The sequence below is a fragment of the Protopterus annectens genome, chromosome 9.part0 (genome assembly GCF_019279795.1).
Source record: "Protopterus annectens isolate FY-2018-M chromosome 9.part0, PAN1.0, whole genome shotgun sequence".
Taxonomy (NCBI): Eukaryota; Metazoa; Chordata; order Ceratodontiformes; family Protopteridae; genus Protopterus; species Protopterus annectens.
The window spans coordinates 1,955,048,045-1,955,073,895 of record NC_056743.1 but is presented as its reverse complement, the minus strand read 5'-3'; the positions used below and the strand labels follow the sequence as shown (position 1 = coordinate 1,955,073,895).

At 39.2% G+C, this 25,851-nt stretch overlaps 1 protein-coding gene across 4 annotated transcripts in view; it reads right to left on the bottom strand.

Moving 5' to 3' along the window:
- The window catches only part of LOC122812351 (beta-1,3-galactosyltransferase 2-like), a 594,134-nt gene that overhangs the window by 119,420 nt on the left and 448,863 nt on the right, over nucleotides 1-25,851 (bottom strand). For 3 of the 4 annotated variants that reach the window (XM_044084770.1, XM_044084773.1, XM_044084771.1), the window contains exon 2: nucleotides 10,657-10,740. The exons of the other annotated variant lie outside the window; for it this stretch is intronic. The gene's annotated coding sequence lies outside the window, so the exon portion shown is untranslated. The remainder of the gene's footprint in view (nucleotides 1-10,656; nucleotides 10,741-25,851) is intronic. 4 annotated transcript variants of the gene reach the window in all.

Here is a 25,851-nt window from a genome sequence, read left to right as displayed (position 1 = left end):
CATGAAGGGATTCACATCTAGATCAAGGGAGGTCATCGTCCCCTGTACTCATCACTCATTAGACCTATGATTGAGTACAATGCCCGTTCGGAATGTATCTGACCAGACACCTGATGCAGCTTGAAAGGCCCCAAAAGTTCCTCACCAAAAGGATAAAGGGTCTCAAAAATATGTCTTATGCTGCCCGACTGAAAGAACTCCAGCTCTATTCAGTCTCATACCGCTTGCTCAGAGGTGACCTGTGCCTGACATATAAGGCCATGTCAAACCCAGATTTGATGAATATGCTTCACCTCAAAAATCTAGATCCCTCAGAACCACAAGGGCGGAGACTTAAACCTTGACACGGTTATAAATAGAACATGCTGGAGGGACAGATTCATCACCCAGAGACTCCCTATGCTGTGGAACAAAATCCCGGTACATGTGAGGCAGAGCACCTCGCTGGCCTTGTTCAAGAGGAATCTTGACCAATGGATGGGAGATCGCAGATATACCCCAGGGATTACTTCAGTGTCACTGCTTGACAGAGGCACAGAAAAATGATAGGCATAGTTTTTATTCAAACTAAAGGGGTGGCGAAAGCCACATAACTATGGGTTAGGCTTATAAATGCCCTTGGGCAGATAGCCTAGTATGAACCTATGAACCTATGAACCTATATATATATATATATATATATATATATATATATATATATATATATATATATATATATATATATATTATATATATTTTTAGTTAGGTTTTTTGGAAGCATTAGAGTTTTATTAACATTCAGGAATCTATGACTGATATACACTTTGTATTTTAGAATGTTAACATATTTTTAAATATTTTTAGAAGGGGTTTTTATTGTTTAATTTAGCACTGTTCTGCTGTCTAAGTTTATAGTGCAGTTTAAATATCCCAGATGTTACAGCCTGTTCTGCGTTTTTTGGGTGTCTGAATTATGCTGAGAGGTTAGGAGGTTGATGGGGCCTGTACATTGCTTAAAATGCCTAATGTTGGGAGGGTAGTTTGCAGCTGTGAGAATGTTTGAATGGAGCCTTTTTAGTTTTTAATGAGGGTCATGTACTGCATAAGGACATTGTTAATGCTACGCCTATGCTTTTGGTTTTCACTTTACCCAGGATTATTGTGCATCGGCTGGGGGGGGGGGGATTCCGCAGAATGTACTGATATCTTAATGCATGCTAATGCAAGCACTGTTCTGCTGCCGAGAGTTATAGTACTTTTTAAATATCCCTGGTGTTACAGCTTGTTCTGCAGTTATTATTGGCTGTTTGAATTATGTAATTTGGAGGTTGAGAGGACTTGTACATTGTTTACCATGACTAATGTCGGGAGGGTAGTTAGCAGCTGTGAGAATGTTGCAGAAGGTGTAGATGTTTGAATGTATACTAATGCAAACCCTGTTACGCTACTATTGTGTTTACCAACAATGTACTACTGATGCAATGGCTTAACTTTTTTTGTTGTCCGTACTTATTGTGTTGAAAGGTTTCGAGTGTGGTTAGGGCCTGTGAGAATGTTGCAGTGTCCATTGTTTGCTTGGAGTATTTTTAATAGGGGCTCACAGACTGTAAGCACATTGTTTATGCTATACCTTTTTGTTTTTACTTCATCCAGAATTCTGCCTAGACTTGGGGGGGAATTAAGAATTCCGCAGAATGTACTGATATCTTAATGCCTGCTAATGCAAACACTGTTCTGCCTTGTTGCAACGACTTAAAATTTTTTTGTGGTCCATAGCTATTGTATTGAAAATTTGGGAGTGTGGTTAGGGCCTGTGAGAATGTTGCAGGGTCCATTGTTTGCCTGGAGTTTTTTTTTTGTAATGGGGGTGGGTCACAGACTGTATAAGCACACTGGTAATTTTGTTTTCTCTTCATCCAAAATTGTGCCGAGATGGGGGGGGGGGGGGGGTAAGAATTCCACAGAATGTACTGATGTCTTTAATGCATACTACTGCAAACACTGCTCTGCTATCCAAGTTTTTGGCTGTCTGAATTAAGTTGACAGTTTAGGAGGTTGATGGGGCCTGTGAGAATTGTGTCTAGATGTTTTTGGTTTTTAGCCTGTTCACTCTCAAAATGATTGCATAGCACAATGGGGAGGGCTGAGGCTGCTAACAGAAATGGACTTCTTGTTTCATACCCTCCACGTAATGCATGGTACATTCCCTGGATTTATGCTTTTGTACACGGATCCCATGCTAAGAGGGGTTGTGGGAATGTCCGTCTCCCAATCTGTGTGCCACTTCTACATCCCTCATAAATGAGGTTTTCTAGCAAATCCATGATTTCACTCCTTTGTTCAACCAATGATTTTAGTTTGTTCAAGTTTGCCAAGAGATTGAGAGGTAGTGGGCATGTGTAGTCTGTATTGTACCGTAACATTTGTCTTGCCTCAGTTTGGTGTGTTCCCCTTCAAACTTGTGCCTCTCCTAGTCATTAGTTCTTTCAGACTTTAGTCTGAGAGATTGTAATATCGATCTTTTGCATCATGTTTAGGGGGATGACAAGGAAAGAATTGTGTAGAAAAAGCTGAAGTTCACCTCTAGTGTTAGATATTGAACATGAAACTGTAACCTGGGCCTCTCATTACTTGTTTGTGTCTACCAGTTAGTCATTCTTCAGTCTTTCTGCCTGCAGTGCAATAGTGACTGATGTCAATGCAAGTCATTAATCATTTTTAATAACAGTATGACAAAAGGACTCTGCATGTGTAGTAATTCTGCTTTACCTCCATTCCCAGTTAGAGATGAAGTGTACATATTTGTCAGGAGCAGCAAAAAGAAAGCTTCAGCAGTAGAGGAATGAGGATGCAAAGAGACAGGGTTCCATTGTTTCTGTGACTCATCGAAGAGGGGAGATTCAGGAAAAAGTCTGCCTTCAGGACAACACAATGGTTCTGCATTACAGTCTGACCACTGTGAGGCCAGCATCCTTTCACTAGAAAGTGACCACTCTCTTGCGACCACACCACAGGCTACCTCCTGTGGACCTACAGCCATTGCCATGAGTGAAAGCACGGCAGCAAATGCAGATTCACCTGAGGTGTTGCTCGGATCACCAGACTTTGATACAGAAGGAGCCCATACTTCCGTAGTGACAGATGTGGCCTGTGACTTGCAGGGAGTGTCAGGTACATCTTTGGAGAATCTAGAAACTTGGCCATACTTGATTAGGGATGAGTTTAAGGTAGCTGCCATTCAGCATGGACCTTTGCAAGTGGTGTTACCACAGTTCCCAGTCAATGAGCAGAAAAGAAGATTTACATCCGAGAACCATTTCCATGTGCTGCTTAATGGAGCGAGAGCACAACGCACTTGGCTGACATATTCGGTCTCAAAGGACGCACTCTTTTGCTTTGCATGCAAATTATTTGGACATTCTAACCATCTTCTCAGGTCAGGTGGTTACAAAGCACGGCGAGAGATGTCCAAAGCTTTACACAGCCATGAGTGAGCACCAGAGCATACGGCATGCATGATGAAGTGGAAGGAGCTGGACAATAGAATAAAGAATAGGCAGACTACGGATGATAAGAGACAAGTAGTGGTTGAAAAGGAGATAACTCACTGGCGTGGTGTTAGAACGCATTATTTTGTTGTCCAGTACTTGGCAGAATGGAACATGGCATTCCATGGTACAATTGATGCCCTGGACACCTATGGCAATGGCAACTTCTTAGGTCAAGTGCAACGTTTGTCGCAGTGTGGCTCTGTCATGGCTGAACATTTGCGTCATATTCGGAATAAAGAGGTAATGGATCACTATCTTGGGAAGGACATACAGAATGAAGTTATCCAGCTGATTGCAAATGCTATTTTAAGGATCATTGTAGGGAAGGTGAAGGACGCTAGGTACTTTTCTGTGATTCTTGATTGCACGCCAGACATCAGCAATCAAGAGCAAATGAATGTAGTAGTTTGGCATGTGGATATTTTACAGACTGCAGCCACAGTTGAGGAACATTTTCTGGGATTTGTGCCTGTGAATGACACAACTGGAGCAGGACTGACAGAAGCTCTTCTTCAGACTCTTCAAAATCATCAACTGGACATTAATGACTATCAAGGACAAGGATACGACAATGGCAGCAACATGAAAGGGAAATGAGCTGGAGTGCAAGCTCAGATAAAACAGATGAATTCAAGGGATTTTTATGTGCCGTGTGCCTGACATAATTTAAATCTTATAGTTAGTGATGGAGCACATTCATCAGTACAAGCAGTGTCATTCTTTGGATGTTTGCAGAACATTTACGTACTCTGTTCAGCATCAACAAGCCAATGGCAGATCTTAAAATGGCACACAAATGTCACTGTGAAGCCACTGTTGGAGACTCGCTGGGAATGCAGGATAGACTCTGTCAAGGCAGTAAGATTTCAGTTGAAGAGAGTCATTGAGGCATTACAGGAGATAGGGGAAGCAGTACGTACAAATGATGCTGCAACATATCAACAAGCAAGAGGACTGTGCTCAGAACTTAGGTCATACCAGTTCATTGTATGTTTAGTGGTCTGGTATGATGTGCTGACAGAGGTAAATCGTGCAAGCAAAGTTCTGCAGAGTCCATCTGTTGATATTTCGACATGTGTCAAAGTGCTGGCATCCACTATGGGCCTGCTAAAGAATTACAGAAAAATGGGATTTCAACATGCCATGGGTGAAGCCTCCAAGATAGTGGAAGAACTGGATGTTGGCACCACGTTTCAAGAAAAGAGACGGAGGAAAGTAAAACGGTTCTTTGACTATGAAGGAGAAGACGAGACTGTACAGGAATCCAGCGGTAAAATTACATGTAGAGTTCTTCAATGTGCTGCTGGGCACAACAATCCAATTGTTTACTGACTGGTTTCAGCAGCTTTCCGAGTTTGATAAGACCTTTAGATTTTTATCAAATATTAAAACCTTGAGTGATGTTGCAGAAGACACACTGCTGCAACACTGCAAGGCTCTGAAAGAACAACTGACTGACAGGATAAGTGGCCACTGTGATATTGATGACTGACTCTGACCTTGGACACAAACTTAAAATCCTTTCTCTAATGATTGATAATGAATCATCACCACTGACTGTGTTAAATTCCCTTATTCGCAACCACTTGCAAGACATATATATAAATACTTATGTTTCACTGCACATTTATTTGACTGCACCAATTACAGTGGCTACTGCAGAATGTAGATTTTCTAAGCTGAAACTCATAAAGACATACCTGTGTTTGTCAATGAGTCAGGAGAGACTTTTAGGCTTAGCTGTGCTCTCAACTGAGCATGAAGTGGGACAAAGTGTATGGCAGCCTCATTGAAGACTTTGTCCGGAAGAAAATTTGTATGATTGCAGTAAAACTGTAGGTTAGGTATGTGCTCATATTTCCTTTACAGTAATCTTTTATAATGCTGTCAGGCAGTAATTTCAGGTAGTACCTTAGTGTGGCTTGTATGCTATGTATTCACTTTTTGTTTGCGTACCTCCAACAGGTAGGAAAGGCAGCTAGGAGTGGCTGGACTCATCGGGAGTGGCAGGACTTGTCGGGAGGAGAAGGACTCCTGTGGAGCGACAGGGTAGTGGCAGGACTCGTCAGGATGGTAGGACAGTTGGGAGCTGCAGGACTCATCGGGGGCTAGGACAGAAGCGCAGGAAGAACAGACAAGTGGCAGCAATCAGAAGCTGAAGAGGTAAATGCATATGGAAGACGAATGACACTTTGGTATTCACCTTTTTCTCTCTGGGTTTGAGTCTGCCCGTGTCAGACTTACTAATCCCCATTACTCTCTTGTGTATGGGTTTGAGTCTGCCTCAGGCTCACTAATCCCCATGTCTTTGTGTGTTTATTTGGGTTTGAGTCTGTCTGCCTCAGGCTCCGTAATCCCCATGGCTTTTTTTCGGGTTTGTTTGGGTTTGAGTCTGCTTCAGGCTCTGTAATCCCCATGGCTTTCCCTTGTATGTTGTCTGTAGTCTTTTCTGTGTCCCATAGCTGTGTTGTGTACATCTGCAGTGTGACTGTTCTGCATGTCAGTAATTGCCTTGAGTGATGTCAGTTTATCTAATGCTGCTTGTTTAAGTCTTACTATATTGCTGTCATTGTCTTGTGTTTTGAGACTGGTGTCTGTTCTGTTTTGCGGTAGTGCTGACTTAATCTTGTGTGGGTTTATGTTCAGTTTTGTAGTAAATTTGTCCTGATCTTGTCTCTGTACTTGTGGGGGTAGGTGCCTCTGTCCTGTGTCTGTGTGGGTGTTAATGTTCAGTCTTGCTGTAGTGCAGTCTTTATCATGTGTGGGTGTCTGTCCTGTGTGCAAGAGTTTGTTTTAGTGTGCTTCTGCCCTATGTGTGGGAGTCTCTGTGTGGGAGTCTCTGTGTGGGAGTGTCTGTGTGGGAGGGACTGTGTGGGAGTGTCGGTGTCTGTGTCTTTGTGTGGGAGTCTCTGTGTCGGTGTCTTGTGTCTTTGTGTGGGAGTCTCTGTGTCAGTGTCTTGTGTCTTTGTGTGGGAGTCTCTGTGTCAGTGTTGTCTTTGTGTACCTCTGTGGGACTGGCTACCTTGATGCAGTAGAGAGGCTTGTCATAATGTAACAACATTGCTACTAAATGCCAGTCAATGCGGGTGTCTTTGTGGGGAGTCAGTGTGGGTGTCTTTGTGTACCTTTTTGGGACTGGCTACCTTGATACGGAACAGAGGCTTGTCATAATGTAACAACATTGCTACTAAATGCCAGCTGTAGCTCTCTATCTCATGGCACAAAATCTGGACAAAGCCACAGAAAATGGGGTTCCAGCCCCAAAGATCTGGGCAAATTTTAAATATTGCTCTTATAAACTGAAAATGTTAGAATAAAAGGTCTTACCATGCATGTTCTGAAGGATATATGAAGTTAAACTGAAATGCCTGTCATTTAATGAGTTTAGTCATCAATGATTTGCCACAAAAAATCCAGAAAACTCTAAACTGAGGAACAGACCACACAAGAATTACATGTGGACATTCTTTAAAATCTGGGCAGTTGAGTATGCAGTCAGTGTCTGCATCTGCGAGTGGCTAACTTGCTGTGGTACAGGGATTTGTCCATAACATTGGCACTAAATCCCATTTTGTGTGTGCAGCTGAGTGGCAACCTTACTGTGGTACAGGGGTTTCATAATGTCACATTGGTACTCAATGCCAGTCAGTATGTGCACCTATGAGTTGCTACCTTGCCATGTGCACCTGTGAGTTGCTATCTTGCTGTGGTACAGGGGTTTATCAGGATTATAACATTGGTACTAAATGCCAGTTAGTGTGTGTACCTGAGTCGCTATCTTGCTGTGGTACAGGGTTTGTCATAATGTAACATTGGCACTAGATGCCAGTCAGTATGTGTGCACCTGTGAGTAGCTATCTTGCTGTGGTACAGGGGGTTGTCTTAATGCAACATTGGTATTAAGTGCCAGTCAATGTGTGTACCTGTGAGTAGCTACCGTACTGTAGTACATAAGTTTATCGTAATGTAAGATTTGGGGGTTGATGACGATGATGCTGTCATCATGCCGACTTGTTTGGAATGTGAAAATGACTTGCAATTGTGTGGACCTGGTCCTGAAATTATTACTAACAAAGACAATGACTTTAAAGTGTTTAATTTTTCTTCATGTGTATTTTCTTGTGAGTTGGTGAATTTTTTGGCTAAGGGTTATACATATGTACCACAACAGCAGTCTGATTTGGTTAAAATGATTATTGAGTTCAAAACATTTACCAGGAAATTAAATTTCCAGATATTATTTGCAAATAATATTAATTCAGATATGGCGCAGGTGTTTCGTACATCTAGTATGTTCAATCCCACTCTTCATCCAGTTTTGCAAACTTTTGAGTCATTGTGTGAATTAGATTTTAGACATATGGTAAAAAACAGTTTAACAACAAACACAAGTTCAGACACTAATCGTGTTGAATGTGAATTTATTAAATATATACATTCACAAGAAATTTGGATTTGCAAACCTGATAAAGGAGGTGGTTGGGTAGTTTTTGATATTAGTGACTACATTGACCGAATTAATCATTTACTGAGTAGTGAAGCTTATCAATTAAGTTCTAGGTCTGACATTAACAAAGCTTACAATTTGGTTAAGGGATGCATTAATGATTTATATATTGAAGGTCGTATAGACCAGGTCTTGTTGAATTATATGATTACATTATTTCCGGTTTATCCATCTTTATTCGGTATACCCAAAATTCATAAGGACTTGGTTAATTCTCCTATGCGGTCATTGGTGGATGGACGTGGCTCTCCGGCTTATGCCTACGCTAAGGTCATAGACTCAATGTTACAGAAATATGTTGTGCTGGAAGAACAAGTCTGTAAAGATTCTTGGTCTTTTTTAGCCAAGATAAACAACTTAGACTTTGTTGAAAGTTATAATTTCTTAACAATTGATGTTAAAGACTTGTACACCTGCATTCCACACCAAATTTGTGCTGAATGGGTGGCATTAATGATGTTGAAACATAATGGTTCAGGTAGTGATGTCTCTTTGGTGACAGAGCTCCTTGATTTAATTCTTTCTAATAATTTCTTTATATTTAACAACCAATTTTACTTGCAAAAAGTGGGGTTAGCCATGTGTTCGCCTTGTGGAGCAAGTGTTGCCAATTTAGTTATGGCGTACTGGGAGTCCGAATTTGTTTTTAAAAATGATAATGTTTCTAAATTTCTGGATTATTATACCAGATATTTGGATGACATCTTTGTCTTGTTAAAAGGGGACGAAGAGGTGGGTGATGCTTTGTTGGATAGATTTAACAAGTCAACTGAATTTTTACAGTTCACTTCCAACTTTAGTTTGGACTCTGTATCGTACCTGGATATTTTGCTTACTAAGAATAAAGTATTGAATTGCTACACTGCAAAAATATACAGGAAAAAGACTTATTTTAACTCATTTTTACACTTCTCTAGTTGCCATCCTTTTCACCAGAAGAGGTCGGTCATCAAGGGCCAACTAGTTAGGGCCTCACGTATCATCTCTCAAGACGATGATTTCCATGAGGAATGCCAGTTCTTGAAGAAACTGTTTCTTCACTGTGGCTATCCAGAACCTTTGTTGGAAGCACTTATAGAAGAAGTAAATTATAAGAGGGAAAACCTTATATTTAAGCCGATCCTGGTTCCCAGACGGTCAGTTGGTGTTAGTCTGCAAACTTGTGGAACTTCATTGCCACCTTCAAATAGTATAATAGACTCATGCAAGGGACAATCACTGAGTTGTGGGTTTATTACCACGTTCAGTGTTCATAGTAGCCTTTGTGTGAAAATAATAAAGAAAAACTGGGAGTTGTTTAGATGTAGCCAGTCCTTATTTGATAAATTTGGAGATTTCCCAAAGATAGTATTCAAACGTGGTATGAACCTCAAAGATTTATTAGAAAAGCAGTACTCCAAACCCCTCAGAGTAGGAGGAATGACTAAATGTGAGAACTGTAATTTTTGTAAGCATGTTGATACGACCAATTTATTTTCAGTGACTGGTTTCAAATACAAATTACAAGAAAGATTTAACTGTAATTCTAAGGTCATAGTCTATTTAGCTGGATGTACTCATCGTCCTGCATTTTATGTAGGCAAAACTGAGCGTAGGCTTAGAGATAGGATGTATGAACATTTGTACGTGATAAGCCATAACAAGCTTGATAATGCCCTGGCTAAACATATTCACTTAAACACGAACCACAAGTTTAAATTCTTGGCTATCGACAAGGTGAAGTACAATATTAAAGGGGTCCTTTTACTCTTAAACTGGAAGAGTTAGAACTAAAGTGACAAATTAAATTGGATGCAAGTAATGTCCCTGGTTTAAACGAGATGAATTCTATTAGTAGTATTCTTAAACTGAAGAGTTTACAGAGGTAAAAGGCCTTTATTAAGGTCTTGTTATAAGTATAAATAGTTATTATGTTCCTATTTTTATTTTGAAATAAGTGATCAGTATTTTTATTTATGGTTTGTTTAGATTTTGACTTTTAGTGTAATATATTATTCACACATGATTGGTTTTTATGGTTATGTATCTTTAAATAGTTAATGATTTAATTATCCCACGTTTTTGGTTCTAGTGACTATTTAAATGACTTATATTGTGTACTAATGATTTCTGAAGAAGTTTGCTATTTGGCAGACGAAAAGTGCTTAAAAAGTTTATTCATTGTGTGGATTTTATTAAACGGAGTGTGTGGATTCTGCTGTTGTTGGGACTTGTTTTTCATTTTTACCATTTTTTTGTGCCTAGTTGTTTTTACACAGTTTGTATACTAAGTGTACACAATATGTATTCAACAACATTTTTATCACATTTTTTGTGCTTTCTAGTCATGCAGTGATTCTGTTTAAATGCAGGAAATACGTACATTTTTATAAGCAGGCAATTAAAGATAACTTACTGTGAAATAACTACATTATTTACAAATGGAATCAAATGAGGTTATTAGTCATTAGCAAAAAATGCCCCACACATTCATTTCTAGTGTTCTTTTCATAAGTAGACAGAATTATGATGTATCAGCTAAACACAATGCTGTACTTTATACAAATTGTGCTTTTGCACATACTGAAGCATTTAGGGAAATAATCCTTGTCATGTCAGTAAAAACTGGATTTTTCTTACTTTTCTTGATGCATCAGGACTTGTGCCTTCAGCTCATATTCAAGGATGCCTCTTCTTTACAACTGTCCTGTGTCAACCTGACTCCTAAACGCAGTTAGAAAAACACACATTAAAATGCAAATGCACATAATCTGTTCACCAGTGTACAACACCTCCCCTCAGATATATGTAATTTGCCAAAACAGACCTCTATATTTAAGCAATGGGCAGTTGTTCACAGGATCATAGGATCATAAGAAATGCAGGGCTATTGAGTCCTGTGACCATTTCTGCCTTGAGAGCTCCTAACCTCTGGTTGGACCTCTGGTCTTGGAGAGGGTCAGGTCAGTCAAGCTCTATAATTAGTTAATTATGTCAGTCTGTAATAAGTTAATTATGTCAGTCTTCGTTTGCTGTACTGATTGATAAAAGCATAGTAAAAATGCATTGAACTTAAATAATATTTTCAGTCGATGTTTATCAAAAATAATTTCAAATATTTTACATACAATTATGGTGTTATATGAGACATCATATAATGAAACAAAAACATTCATAATATTCAGCATTTGTCTTAGACAGCTGGTATCAAAGTTCCACCATTATTCAGATATTTATATTGTTTAGCAGTAAAATATGCATAATTACCATATTATACAAATATTTTATGCAGTACTCACTTGGAAGCATCATTGAACAGAATTTAGCGTTTAGCAAGTAGATTTAGCTGTACTGCCTTAATGCTGTAACTACTGATAGCATAAAACCACATAGGAAAAGCTGTGTAAAATTCACTGAACTTGCCTGTGCTATAAACTACTGCTCTGACTGATAGTTGTAATTGAGTATAGAGTAACGCAGAAGCTGTGGCGCTACTAATATTAATGAATGCCCTGCCTGAAGGTATAATACTATTTGCATGCTATTATGTTAGCTGTGTTCCATATAGAATCCATGCACTGACTCTATGTACCTTACCAGGTCTTTCCACACCACCTGTCCTTGCCTCAAATGGCTCAGTCTGTGCTGAAAAGAAACTATCATCCTGAAAACTAAAAGAAAATTATTCTGGCACTGTCCCTCACTAAAATTCAGCTTAAAAGCTTGCTTACTCCCAACAGTCAGTAAAATTGTCTGGCTAAACTACAATATCTGTACAAAATTCAGGATAAAAGCTTGTTTACTCCCAACACAGTCAGTAAGTTGTCTGGCTAAACTACAAACTTTGTTTAATACAATATTGAGTAAAACACAGCTCACTTTCAAAAGAATTGAATAAAATTGGCTAAATTGCAGCTCACTTTAAAAAGAACTGAGTAAAATCACTGTAAAGTTGTATTCTTTAAGCCTGCATACTCACAGACCCTGGAAATCCTTGTAGCCTCGTATAACCCTACCCTGCCCCCAAATCTCCCCTCCCCTACCAGTGCTAAATTTAAGCCCAATAAACCACTCCCCTCTCCTACAACCTATCACAGAAAACCCACACCTCCATATATCACCCCTGATAAACCATCCCTTCCTGCCAACAACCCTTTTAATTCTCCACCCACATTCCTTACCAAGTACCACTACTATCAAGATGAGACCAATTATGTTCCTTTCAGTTATATTGCCTCACCATCTATGAAAAACAGCCCTATCTTGGCTTTCACCACCCCATATCTCATACCATCTCTGGTCCCACCTTGAGTGAATCAGACCAACCCCTAACTCACTACAAACCTATCCTCTCCACTTTTAACAACCACCAAATAACTAGACCATGGTCCATCTCCTCAAAACTAGATATTATCATAAAATAATAAGTAAAGAGTTGAAACTAATAATCACTGTACAATTTACTCTGATGAGGGATGGGGACATCCACCCTAACCCTGGACCCACCCTTCCCACAAGCTCCCAGCCCACTACCACCTTCAACATATCGTCAAATTTAAGGTCCCCTAACTCTCTCCTGACCTGTCACCTAAACATGTGAAGTATTAACAAGGTCCATAATATTCACGCCCTTCTAGCCACCTACTCACCCGATGTGCTATGTCTTACAGAAACCTGGCTAAAACTAGGAACTAAACATGATGAGGTTATCCCACCAGGGTACAACATACTTAGACTAGACTGCAACTCCAGGAAAGGTGGAGGAGTAGCAGTTCTGTTTAAAAACACAATAGATGTCACACTAGCCCCACAGCAACCCTCCTTGTTCAATAATGCAGAAGCCCTAGTAAGCAAACTACAGCTTAACAAAAGTAAATCTATATTCATTGCCTGCATTTATATCCCCCAGGCAACAATGCAAATACCCTAGAAGACTTCATCCAATGGCTTTCCAACACATACCCCCATGAAACTATGGTGTTAGGAGACATTAATATTGACTGGAACAATTGTTCCTCTGAATCTACCACCACCAATATAAACCTTCATGGTTATACCCAACTTATATCCTCACCCACCAGAATAAATAAATCCAACTACAAAGGCAGTATCCTGGACTGGATTCTTATCAACAATCACCCAGACCTGTATAACAGTGGTACCCTCCCAGATGACATAAGTGACCACCTACTCACTTACATCATTAAGCATAAAGTAGATAACCACCACAAAGTTCTATATAAATCTATCAGAAACAACAAGAACTTTAACTCCACTGACTTTCAGAATGAACTCAGAGCATGCAATTGGGCCATACTTAACGAACTTCCTCTAGATGATGCTGTAACCTACTTTAATTCTAAGTTCCTCTCCAGTCTAGATTCCCACACTCCTATCCACACCCTCAGAGCCAAAACTAACCCCCCCGGCTCTCTAAAGTAATCAAAATCAAAATCATGGCAAGATTGTAGGATTGAAAAAATAAAGTATGGGACAAATGGTGCACCTCCAAAGACCCACTTGACCATATTAAATTCCGACAACTAAGGAATGATACTAAGAAAGCCTCACTGTTAGACAAAAAAACCTTCTATCAACACCTTCAGCAAAAACACCAGAACAAACCTCAAAAAGTTTGGACAGGCATAAACAAACTGCTCCACCCTGGCTAAGCCTCCACCCCACCCCCACCCCCTCAACTTGTGACCTTAAAACTCCAGTGGAAACTGCTAACATCATTAATAATTTTTTTACCAAAACCATCCAATCACTAGCTAGCAAACAACACCCACCAGCAGCTCATTTCAAAACTCCTCCACAACCACTACCCCACTCCCATTCATCCTCCAGCCTGTATCTACATCCACCATCCAATCTCTAATTAACAAACTAAAGCCCACTACCCTGGCAGCTGATCTCCTCCCACCAGAATATTTACAAAAAGGGGCAGATGCCATTGCATACCCTGCCTTGATCATAATAAACCGCACCTTGACTGAAGCCACTATCCCCTCTCTCTGGAAGGTTTTCCTTGTCATTCCCCCTTCATAAAGGAGGGAATTCATTAGATTGGATTTTGTATAAAAAGGAGTGGTTCACTTTGTCTTGTTGTCTGATGAAAGCACTTACCTGGATTTTTAATAAACCTGGATTGTGTTTTTGAGCTGCTGCTATCTTGTTTACTAGTTTGTTCGTATTTACTACTGGTTACTAGGCTATCAGACAAAATGCCATTTTAAGCATAGCCAAGCTTACCCAAACTTTACTAACATATTAGTAACATGTATCAATACCCCAAGGAATTTTACGGTTAAAATATATGGTTGTACACATTAAGCATTCACACGCTGCCTCTATCTATTAGGGACATAGGCGCCAAACCAAGGGTAAATTTGCATTTTCCCATTTACTGGTCCAAGTTATACTTGAATAGGGTTAGGGATGAACTTTGCTTCACATGGGTAGAAAGATTGTTTCATAGAACATATAATCTTTAAGACACATAACTGCCCCTCCAGTATGTCCTGTTTAGGTCATCAGAATGGGTATTTCTGATGCTAATTGTTTTTCAGATGTGGTACAAATCCATCAGTGTGGGATCATAGAATACCTTCTAGGCTAGGCATAGATTGCCTTGTAGTTGTCTATAGGAAAGTGAGTACAAGGACAGGACTTTGAAATGGTCCACATGGGAATTGCCATTTACTCCCTGTATTCTTCTTGTGATTTACCTGTGTGGTTTCCCAAGCTGTTACAAGTACTTGGTCAGGTACATGACCAGTGGTGCATTGTACTCAATAAATGGACTGATAAAAGCAGAGTACAGTGGAACAATGATCTCCTTGGACCTTGTTCTTATAAGTTGTGCAATACTGAATGTTTTTCTCATCACACAACACATGTGGTATTCAAAGGCCAGGTTACTGCCAACATGCATTCCCAGATCCCTGACCTCTGTTTATACCTGGAGGGCTTTATTATTTCCAGGGGTTGATGTATTTCCATTAGTCCGCAGCTGTGGAGGCAGTTGTTTGTCGGCATCAGTCTCTCTTGAAGGGCATCTATGTCTTTAAGGGATTCAGTACCTATGCCAATTTGAAGTTATCTGCAAACCTGGTCAGCTAGAGGCCTCTGATGTTTACCTTGACTGAAGAGAAGTAGATGCCAAAAGGAGAGGGCCCAGAACTGATTCCTGTAGGACTTCATTACTGAATGGCCTCTTTATGAAGGCTGATTTCCCTCTCCTAACTTCTTGTGTCTTATTAGTGAGCCAGCTGGCCATCCACTGGGTGACATTTTTTTTTTTTTTTTTTTTTTTTTTTGCAGTTTGTTTGCCATGATAGTCCATTGGGCCACAAATGGCCCGTTTTCAATGGAGTCCTGGGGAGAAAAGCACCAGAAGGTTGATTACATAATACAAAGTAGAAATAAATTTAAAGTACACTTTAAAAAAAAACACATTTGTCACACATTGAAAATGTAATTATGCATTAATACAGTAACTAAGAAAAATTATGTTGGAGGAAAGTAGGTATTTACAATGAGTTTCATCAAAGATGGTCATATTTGAACAAACATCTGGATTAATAGAGGGTAGTATTTTTTATAAGGAGTAACAAAAAAATTGCCAGTTTAATTAGTGTTAAAGAAGTAAGACAGGCATTAATGGGTCTTACAGGAGGGTTAGAAGATTAGGAAGAAGGCGTAGTAGTTATTAGGTATGGTGGGAGTATGAGCATATCCATTGTGAGGTTAGATATGAGTGAAGTGGGAGAGACTGTTTGTAGTGTGGATGAACATATGGGTTTATGCCTAGTTTTGTATGTTTATCAACAATGCCCAAATGAGGTATTATGTCAAATACCTTGGCCAGGTTAAGGCAGGCAGTGTGAACTTTTACCCTCATCCATCCATAGCTTTAGTGACCTACTCAAAGAAGTCCACCAAGTTAAGTAGGGATGACCTGCCTTTGACAGAACCAAACTGGTATGCTCCAGTATCTGTAATGTTCCTATGTCATTGTTTATCAGATCCATGATCATTTTTTCTATGGCCTTGCATATGAGATTAGTCAGACTTATGGGTCAGTAGTTCTCCAGGTCTGTGGAAGACCCCACCCCCTTGTGTAGAGGGATAACACCTGCACCCTTTCATTTGCTTGCCACAAAGCCTGCCTGGAGGCTATGGTTACATAGCGATTGTAGCAGGTCTGATAGGCCATGTTTCATGCTATTCAGGAGGAGCCATGATAAAGGACAAATTATTTTTCCAGGGATAAAAATTCAAAGGGGGATATTCCAGGGTGACTCTCTGTCACTGCTGCTCTTTTGTCTTGCCCTTAACCTATTAAGCTGTCTTCTTAACAGAGTATGTCATAGCTATAATTTGGCTCCCAGAAAGGAACAAAGTGTAAATACTTCTCATCTTCTCTTTGTAGATGATTTAAAACTGTATAGCTCATCAGATGAGGAACTGAAATCACAACTGCAAGTAGTCAAAACTTTTTTCAGATGATAGAAGTATGTCATTTGGTCTTGATAAATCTCTAAAAGCAACCTTTAAAGCAGGAAAACTGCAGCACCAAGAAAACATGAGTTTGGGGCAGGAATGTGATATAAAAGAACCTGAGCAAGAAGGAGTGTGTAAATATTTGGGAATTGATGAAGGATCAACAATAAAAATGAACAAATATGAATAAAACCCAGTAAGAAATATTTTAGAAGACTTAAATTAATCCTGAAAACAGCATTGACATCTAGGAACAAAATTCAAGCTATAAACCAAAATGATCTTCCTATCCTAACTTACAGTTTTGGAGTGATTGACTAGCTCCAAAACATGTTGGACAGATTAGATAGGAAAACAAGAAGGATGCTTCATGCTCATCAAATGATTTATAAAAATCAGTGCATACCAAGATTATATATTGTTGTTCTGAAGGAGGTATGGGGCTCCTTGAAACTAATTACATGTATAGATCTGCAATTGTGGGACTGCATACATATCTGCTGACCTCACAAGGTCCAAACATGGCGAAAGTTTTCAAACATGAGGAGAATAAATCTAAGATGCTTAGTCTAGCAGAAGCATATTGGCATCAAGTGAGAATAGAAATCAAATCAGTAGATAAAAATCAGGCAGCAACTGAGTGTGTCAAAAAAACAAAAGAAATAATACAAGATGAAGGATTAGATGAGAAGGCAAGAAATGGAAAAATGCATAAATATGGTTGCAAGTATAGAAAACTCCTGGAACAACTTCATGTTGATCAGGACTGAACACAGGAATGGTTAAGGAGAGGTGAATTCAAGCCAAGAGATGAAAGGTTAATACTGGCAGCACAAGACAGTGGACTACATACACATTGGTTTACAAAGTCCATTGCAGACAAGTGTAGGTTTTATAAAACAGAATTAGAAACAGTTGCACATCTTGTTGCTGGTTGTGCATTACTAATGGCAGAAAGACTGTAAGGCATAATGTGACAAGACTGTTGCACTGGAGATTGTGTAAATATTATAATACTGAAGTAGGTGAAAAACACTGGAAACATGAGCCACAAAGCATCATAGAAAATGATGAAGTCTGCATCACATGGGATCACTCATTACCAACAATTCAAAAGATAGATGCGAGAAAACCACAAATAGTCATCCACAAAAGGAAAACAAAAGTAGCATTGATAAATCGCTACACCCAATGGCTACAGTGTCTTGCGTACAGAGAGACACAAAGTCATAAAATATCAGGATTTGCAGGCAGAAATGAGAGTGATTTGGAAGAAAGACAGGCAGTTCCAGTAGTAGTAGGAGCAACAGGTCTTATAAAAAAGAATCTACAATTGTATTTAAATATGTTACCGATACATGTAACTCCGTACAGATTGCAGAAGGAGTCAGTACTGGGCACATTGCGGGTGCTACAAAGAGCACTTCTGGCTAACAATACTAATTCCATGAACTTTATTCATACTTTGACTTTGGAATGGGGTCCATTCTTGTCATGGTATTAGAAACCCAAAAGACTTGTAGAAATTAAAAAAAGAGAAACAACCTGAGATATTATTAGGGCCCATTGAAGCAGTATTCTTGGACTCAGAGACCACATTGAGGACCTCTTCCCTGGTGGTAGTTGGTGGAGAAATATAGTGGGTTATTTCCTGGGGGGGCGTGACTGGGCTGATAGGGATAAAACTGGAAATAAATGTATTGGTCAGCAGGTTTGCTATGTCCTCTGGCTCCATAGAGGTGGTTCTTTTCTCCATTAGTTTGCCACATTGTTGGGTGTTGCTTTTAAGGGTGTGGACATAACTGAAGAAAGTCTTATGCTGTCCTTAGCTTGTGGGACTATTTTTATCTCAAATTTGGCTTTTGTGAACTTGATTAGTCTCCTGAGTTCCTAGTTCAGCTTGATGAGGGAGTTTTTACCTTTCTGGGTAACACCCATCCTATTTTTCTATGTGCTTTCTCTTTCTTTTGTAATGCAATCTATTTATACTGGGATTCCACCAGGGTTGGCTTGTTTTGGAGGTTGTTATATGTTTACTTTGGGTAAGCACAACAGTCTCTATGCAGCTATTTATGTGATTGTACAGAGCTCCTGTGAAAAATTCCACATAGGCAGCTGTGGTCTTAGGGTTTTTGGGGGCTTGGAATTTTGCTACACTGTTGCTTAGTAGGAGGTAGTTAGCCTTGGAATATTGTTTACATTTTCCGAGGTTAGATGAGTTCCCAGGCTAAATATTTATCTCAAAGGAGGCAGCTTTGTAGTCTAACTAGACCTAGTACTAGGGTAGTACATTGTACCCCCATGTTTAAGAGGACCAGGTCAAGGATATTTTCACCCTGCTGGGTATACAAACTAGCAATTCCAGGGTGAGTATGTTAACAAAGTCCAGGAATCTCTGGGCCTGCATTTTTAAGGTTGTGTATGATTCTCAATTAATACTGCTGTAGTTAATGTTACTCATTAATATGTGTTGGGTTGAATATGAATTAGTGTGCTGTTGCCCCTGTGCAAAATCTGCTGTTTTAATTCAGTTTTTGCTACTTATAACTTAATTACTGTTACAGCAATTTTGTAGCCAAATGGGTGGGCAGTTTGAGAGATGTTGATTACTCTGTGGGACAGGATAACTTTGTGCTGTTTCAGGGAAGCTAGCATTATTGGCTGGAGCCAAAATCTGCTTTTTCTTTGAATTGTTTAAATTCCTTACACAGCTATATTGAACTGAGCTGTGCTTCACATGCACTCAATAGATGCATACACGTTGAAGTTTTATCCCTAGCAAGCCTACCCATAGCCATTAGCAGGCTGTACTAAAGGTACTACCTTTTTACTTAGAATTAAGTTAAGTTACTGTAAGCTATTTCTACCTTAGTAGAGCACCTTTAATAGTTTAATATTCTGTACTCATACGAATTTACCAAGGTAAGGAAGCATTTAATATTTTGCACCCATAAGGATACATTAAAAAGGCATCCAGTAAACCATGTACCATAAATATGACTAATATCCCTTGGACTAGATAGAAGGCTAGTCAACTTGTCTTCCCCCATTTGCCAGTCTCACAGAACTTGGTATACTCAGTGCAGCAACTGCCTGATGCTCATGGACGGTGAACTAGTACTTACCCCATCACAACCTACCTGTGAGAGGTGCAAATATTTAACTAAGATGGAGGCATCAATTTCAGTCTGTTAACACAAAACACCTCTACAGCACATGGAAAATTATATGCTGCTATAGTTGGCAGGATGGCCAAGTGGTCTAAGATGCTTCATTAAAATTGAAATCCTGGAGGCATGGGTTCAAATCCCACTTCTGACAAATAAGTTTATTGAGGGGGTTGGCATAATAGTTAAGGTGTTTACCTTACAAACAGATGATGCAGGGTTTGATTCTCAAATGGGATAATTGGCTAGGCTTAAAATGGCCCAAAAAGACAGTTAGCCTAGTGTGAACCTATGCACTGGAGGCTGTAAAAAAGTCACAGCCTAAGCCTCCAAGGTTTAGCAAAACTAGGTCTCAGCAGAAATAAAAAAAAAAAAAGCACAACACATGCTGCCACATCCAAAACTGAAAGTCACCAGAAACAAACTCACCCCAAACCAAGTATAGCTAAACCTGCTACTAATACAAATGTACTGGTGACTGGTGACATTATAGTAAGACACACAGACTCTGTTTTCTCAAGGCTTGACAAATATAGGGTAATTGTGAGTTGTCTTTCTCGTGTTAAGATCTCCAACATCTCAAGGTTCCCTCAAGATAAACAAGTATAACTATGACATGATGGTGGCCCTTGAGGATATAAATGATCTGGTATGCAGAACCGTAAGGGATATGCAGAGAGACAATTCCCAGCTCTGCATGCATGTTACAAATGCATGAAAGACCGTAATATTGAGCAGAATACTATCTTTGCCATGAATGAGGTTGGGATACAAGAAAAAAGATGACCAATTTCAACAGTTGGCTGAACAATTGGTATCATTTGAGGGGGATCCAGTATGTGTCAGCATGTAATGAACTGCTGCATAGCCTCCTTGCTTTGCCAGTGATGGCATGCACCTCTTATTCCAAGGCTTTTGCATACTGGCTAAAGCCTTTGCTACCCCCATAATGCCTTTTTGGCAGAGTCCAGCTAATGGATCTTTCAACCTAAAAAAAGCATAACAAATAAAGTACTGGACAACATCAATGTGGTGCTGCCTAGCACTATGAGTCTAAATAACAAATTGGATGACCTTGAAGCCCTCCTGCATTTGGAGAACTTTCATGTGTGTATTATTTCTGAAACCTGGTTTAAAAGTGCAGAAGGCCCTCTCTCTATATCAGAGTTTTATACCTGTCATGACTTTAGAGCTGATTAGAAATGTGGTACATTTATTATAGATCACCTTACCTCAAGGCAGATTCCCCAAGACCCACAAACTGAACTTATTTCACAGCAGAGAATCAAGTAGAAATAGCAGACTGCCCTCACTTCTTTGTTATTTGACAAAAATGATAAAAACTCTTAAACTTAGAATCAAAAGCAATTGTAATAAACAGTCCAAAACTTCAGAAGTTAATTTCTCTGCAGTAAAAGTACTGAAGGAAAACTCAGATTGACTTAGTTATTGGAATAACTCAGTTTTTATTAATGATAAGTGTTTTCGCTCACCTACTGGACTTCATCAGATCAACTTTTCAATAAAAAAGTTACATTTATAGATGAGGAACATCTGAAGTTGTGGATGATTTGTTACAGTTGTTTTTAATTCTAAATTCAACACTTTTGTTTTTCATTTTTCTCAAATAACTAGGAACTGATGGTCAAGGATATTTTCATCCCTGGTGGGTATGCATCTGCAAGGCCATGAAATGGGACATAACAAACCTGAAAACTATGATATATTGTAAGACTTGACCCCCAGCAGTTTGCCATTGTTAAGAGGAGATCCTGACTAATGAATCTGGTTAACATTTTTGAGATGGTAACACAAGCCATATTCCGTGGCCATGCTATCTGTGATGTAACCACTCTGGGCCAGTAATCAAGGAGGCTGAATCCTCACCACTGACACTGGAGAGGGAAGTTTACTTGGGAAAAAATGGATACACCCAGTATTTCCAGATGCACCTCTCTGCATTAAGCACAATTTCCCTTAAGAGCCCACAGGGAACACAGTTAGCCTGGGGTCTGGATTTCTTTATATCTGTTTCCCTCCAGGGCCACAGTAAGGCTCCCCACTAGCACAGCTATACGGTTGAGTCCTCAACTGAGTGTCTAAGCCAAGTCCTCCAGTACCCTCTCTGTGAAACCACTGCTTTGTATCCCTGTTCCAAGTAGCACACACACACACACACACACACACACACACACACACACACACACACACACACACACACACACACACACACACATATGGGAAAGACTGACACAGATTTCCCACTGTGATTCTTTCTTTCCAGATTATAAGGTAATTTTCACTGCCACCAGACATTATAAATCCAGCTACCTAAGGCTCCTGCAAAGGCACCCAATTATACTGAGTGAAATTAATATTAATGCAAATGGTAATGTTGACCAAAGAACCAGGCATTGAGAGTGGCTACTGTGTCATCAATAGATATAAGTACTCTCAAAGGTTAAAAATATTCTCTAAAAGGACCAGCCACAATGAAAAGTTTAAATATATTTAATAATAAATAATAAAAGAACATGAAAATACAAAATATCTATTTACAATAAACACCAGAGTTTCAATCATAGGAAACATTAAAAATAACACAGCTGGAAAGATTCACACAGTTGCAGAAAAACAACACTTAACTATTCTTACTATATTTTCCTGACTAATTTAGAGAATTACTATCCCTGGTCAGTCATGCGACATTTGCACTGTGGACCAGTAATCAAGGAGCCTGAATCCTCACCACTGACAATGGAGGGGGATGCTCATTTGGAATACAAATGGATACATAGAGTATTTCTAGATGCAGACCTCTCTGCATCAAGCACAATTTCCCTTAAGAGCACACAGGCAACACACTCAATGCAGGGTCTGGTTTTCTCTGTCTGTCTCTGCCCAGATCCCCAATAAGACTCCACATTGGCAGAGCTGTAGGGTTAGGTCCTCAGCCAAGTGTCAAAGCCAAGTCCTCCAGCACCATCTCTGTGAAACCAGTGCTTTGCGTCTCACACACACACACACACACACACACACACACACACACACACACACACACACACACACACACACACACACACACACACTCACTCAATCACATGCACACACACACACACACACACACACACACACACACACACACACACACACACACACACACACACACACACACACACATACAGATTACCAGCTCTACTAACTTTGCCCACACTATATGGTAGATTCACTGCCACCAGTCAGTTACTACAAGTCTCTTAAAATGGTATCCAATTACTGAGTGAAGCTACTAGTAATACAAATGGTAATTATCACCAAATAAATATATACAAATACTCTCAGAACTTAATTGTTTTTTCTAAAAGGACAAGTCTCAGTGAGAAGTTTAAATATATTTAATAATACATAATAAAAAAACATGACAATACTAAATGTCTATTTACAGTAAACACCAGAGTTTCAACACAGGAAAGATTAAAAATAACACTGATGGAAAGTTTCACACAGTTATAGAAAAACAGTAGTTAGTTAATCTCACTATCTATTCCTGATATACTGTTCCTGGTTGCTGAATAGAGCAAGGCAAGATAATGTGGGTGAGTGGTCCTTGCTGTCAGATCCAAGGCAGAATACATAATGCTCCTGAGACTTCAGTCTTCTCTAATATTAAAACATTATTTTTGTACAGAATTACATCACATACATCTGGTTTTCTGACTTCTGTTTCCTGCACTATCCCCATCACTAAAAGCAGGGTTTAGTACCTATGTTGTACAATACACACTAGGCCGTTAGCTAAGGTTTATTAAAGCATCTGGAAGCCATAAAACAATAAAAACATTCTACTCTTCCTACTGGAGCTACAACCTATTCTCCAGCACAGACATTGCATCTCTGACTCCATTCAAAACTGTAAAGTAATTTAATTTCAACAATATTTTTTTCAAAGTCAGGTGAATTAACCTCTTCTCTTCCAGAATATGCTGTTACAATTTATACATTTAAATAGTTACAATAAGGCATGTACATATATTTTCTGTCCAGCAGGAAATGCTGTTGATACATTTTAACACAAGCAGCTTTACAAATACATTTTCAACACAAGCATCTGTACAAATCAGTTTGATATACAAATGACATATAATTATTTACAAAATTCCAGCAAGCTGTGCTGGCATATGTTACACAGCCATTGCCCTACTTCTTCTGGCATAGTTGGCAGTACCTCCTGTCATCACAGCCATCATAATACAATCCTAATTTTCAGGTCTACATTATTACACTGAAAGTTTAGATTGTCAAACACTGAAATGTCGACAGCTAAACAGAGAAAGCTTAAAACTGCAAACGGCCAGTTCCGCAAATTTTTTCATAGGGAAAAAATTTGCTTGATCGTTATCGGGAATTTGCCCTTTTCCCCAATGTAGAGCAATCTTGGAGTTGATATATTTAGTTAGGGGGTGTGGGTGGTGAAGCCCCTACTTAATTAGGGTTTAAAAGTTTGTTTTAGTGTCTGACGGCCAAGCGAAGTTTTTCACTATGAAAAACTTTGGGGAAGTGGCTGTTCGTGGTTTTAAGCTTTCTCTGTTTAGCTGTCGACATTTGGGTGTTTGACAAGATAAGCGGTCAATTTTATAATATAGACCCTAATTCCCAAACCCATATCGGGCTAAGAAGAGCCTTGGCTCTGACATCCAGGTTCTTTCTTGAGGCACCTCTGTTGTTTTTTACAGTCTTTACTGATAACATCACTACACATTTAGCCTTCACATTCATGATGTAGCATTCTCCTATTATAGTAACCGGTATCTGCTTCTTCTTCTCCATGCCTCATAAAACTGCTTTTTCAAACAAAGGTGGCTTGTCAGTAACAAACTGTTGCTAAATATTTTCAAAGACTGAAGACCCCCCCCCTCCCCAGGTTGCAGTCCATATCAATATATCTGGCCAGCCATCATCTTGGACTTTCTTTGATTTACAAAATTATTTTTCCAATATACATCATGATAACCACATTTTATTGATGTATTATTTCTGACTAGTTGCTATCAGAGCTAGTTGAACTGGAAGTGGATGATAAGGCATTTAGATTATATGTCTTATTTTGCTTAAATGCCTTCTACTAGTGTTTTCCCACAAGGGCAGCTCTTGTGATGTTTCTGTTTTGATGCCATTACAAACACATTGGTGCAAGTTCATTTAAAAGATAATTATAACTAAATGATATACTTTGCAGGGATCCCCAGATATACAAGCATACTGGGTTGAACTCCAAAATTTGTGCAAAGATGGATTGTAACAGCAATGATTTGTTGGATAAAGTATTGTTATTAAGGTCTGAGGGTTTCTAAGAACAACTTGTCACACATAATATTTACAGTTTAAATTGTTTTGCTAATTGCAACACAAGTATAATGCATGTGGGTAGCTGTAGTATTTATAAAGCCTTTTATGTGACAAGGCTGTCAGTAATTTCAGATCTAGAAACTCTGAGCATGTGCATGCTATTGAATGTAGCATAAACCTACTGTTTAAGCATATTTTATAGATTAGTGATAATCTTTTCTGTTTTTTTTTTTTTGCTTTCAAATGTTGTAAGTGCTCATTGCTACAAATGACAAATTACTACAAAATCAGTCAAATCAACTAGAATTACATGAATATCACTGCAGATAATGCTAGTGCCTGTAAAATGCCAAATGCAAATGCATATCTATATTTTGTATTTATTTACACTTTTGTTGACCAGGTTAGTCCTACTAGGCCAATGGCCTCTTTTCAGGGGAGACCCAAGGTGGTATTCATACTATGTAGGGGAACCCTCACCAGCTTGGGAACAATGCTGTTGTTTTTATGCTGGTGACAGAAAGAGCAGAGGGGCATTGACTTGTAGCTTTTCTAGAAGCTACCAATCACTGAAGGACTTGTGACCCCCACTTCTCTGTAGCTATCTTGGGATTAGAGCTACTGTTTTGCTCCTGGTGAGAGAAGGATAGAGACAGGGAGAGACAGCAGAGAGACATTGATTTCTATCCATTTGTGAGAGAGTGGTATGGGTGGGACTTCCCAGACTGATCTGGTTGATATTTGGTGGTACTATCTTTGGTTTAAATTTTGGATCACTGTCCACTATTCTCAATCCATGGGCAATTCAATATGT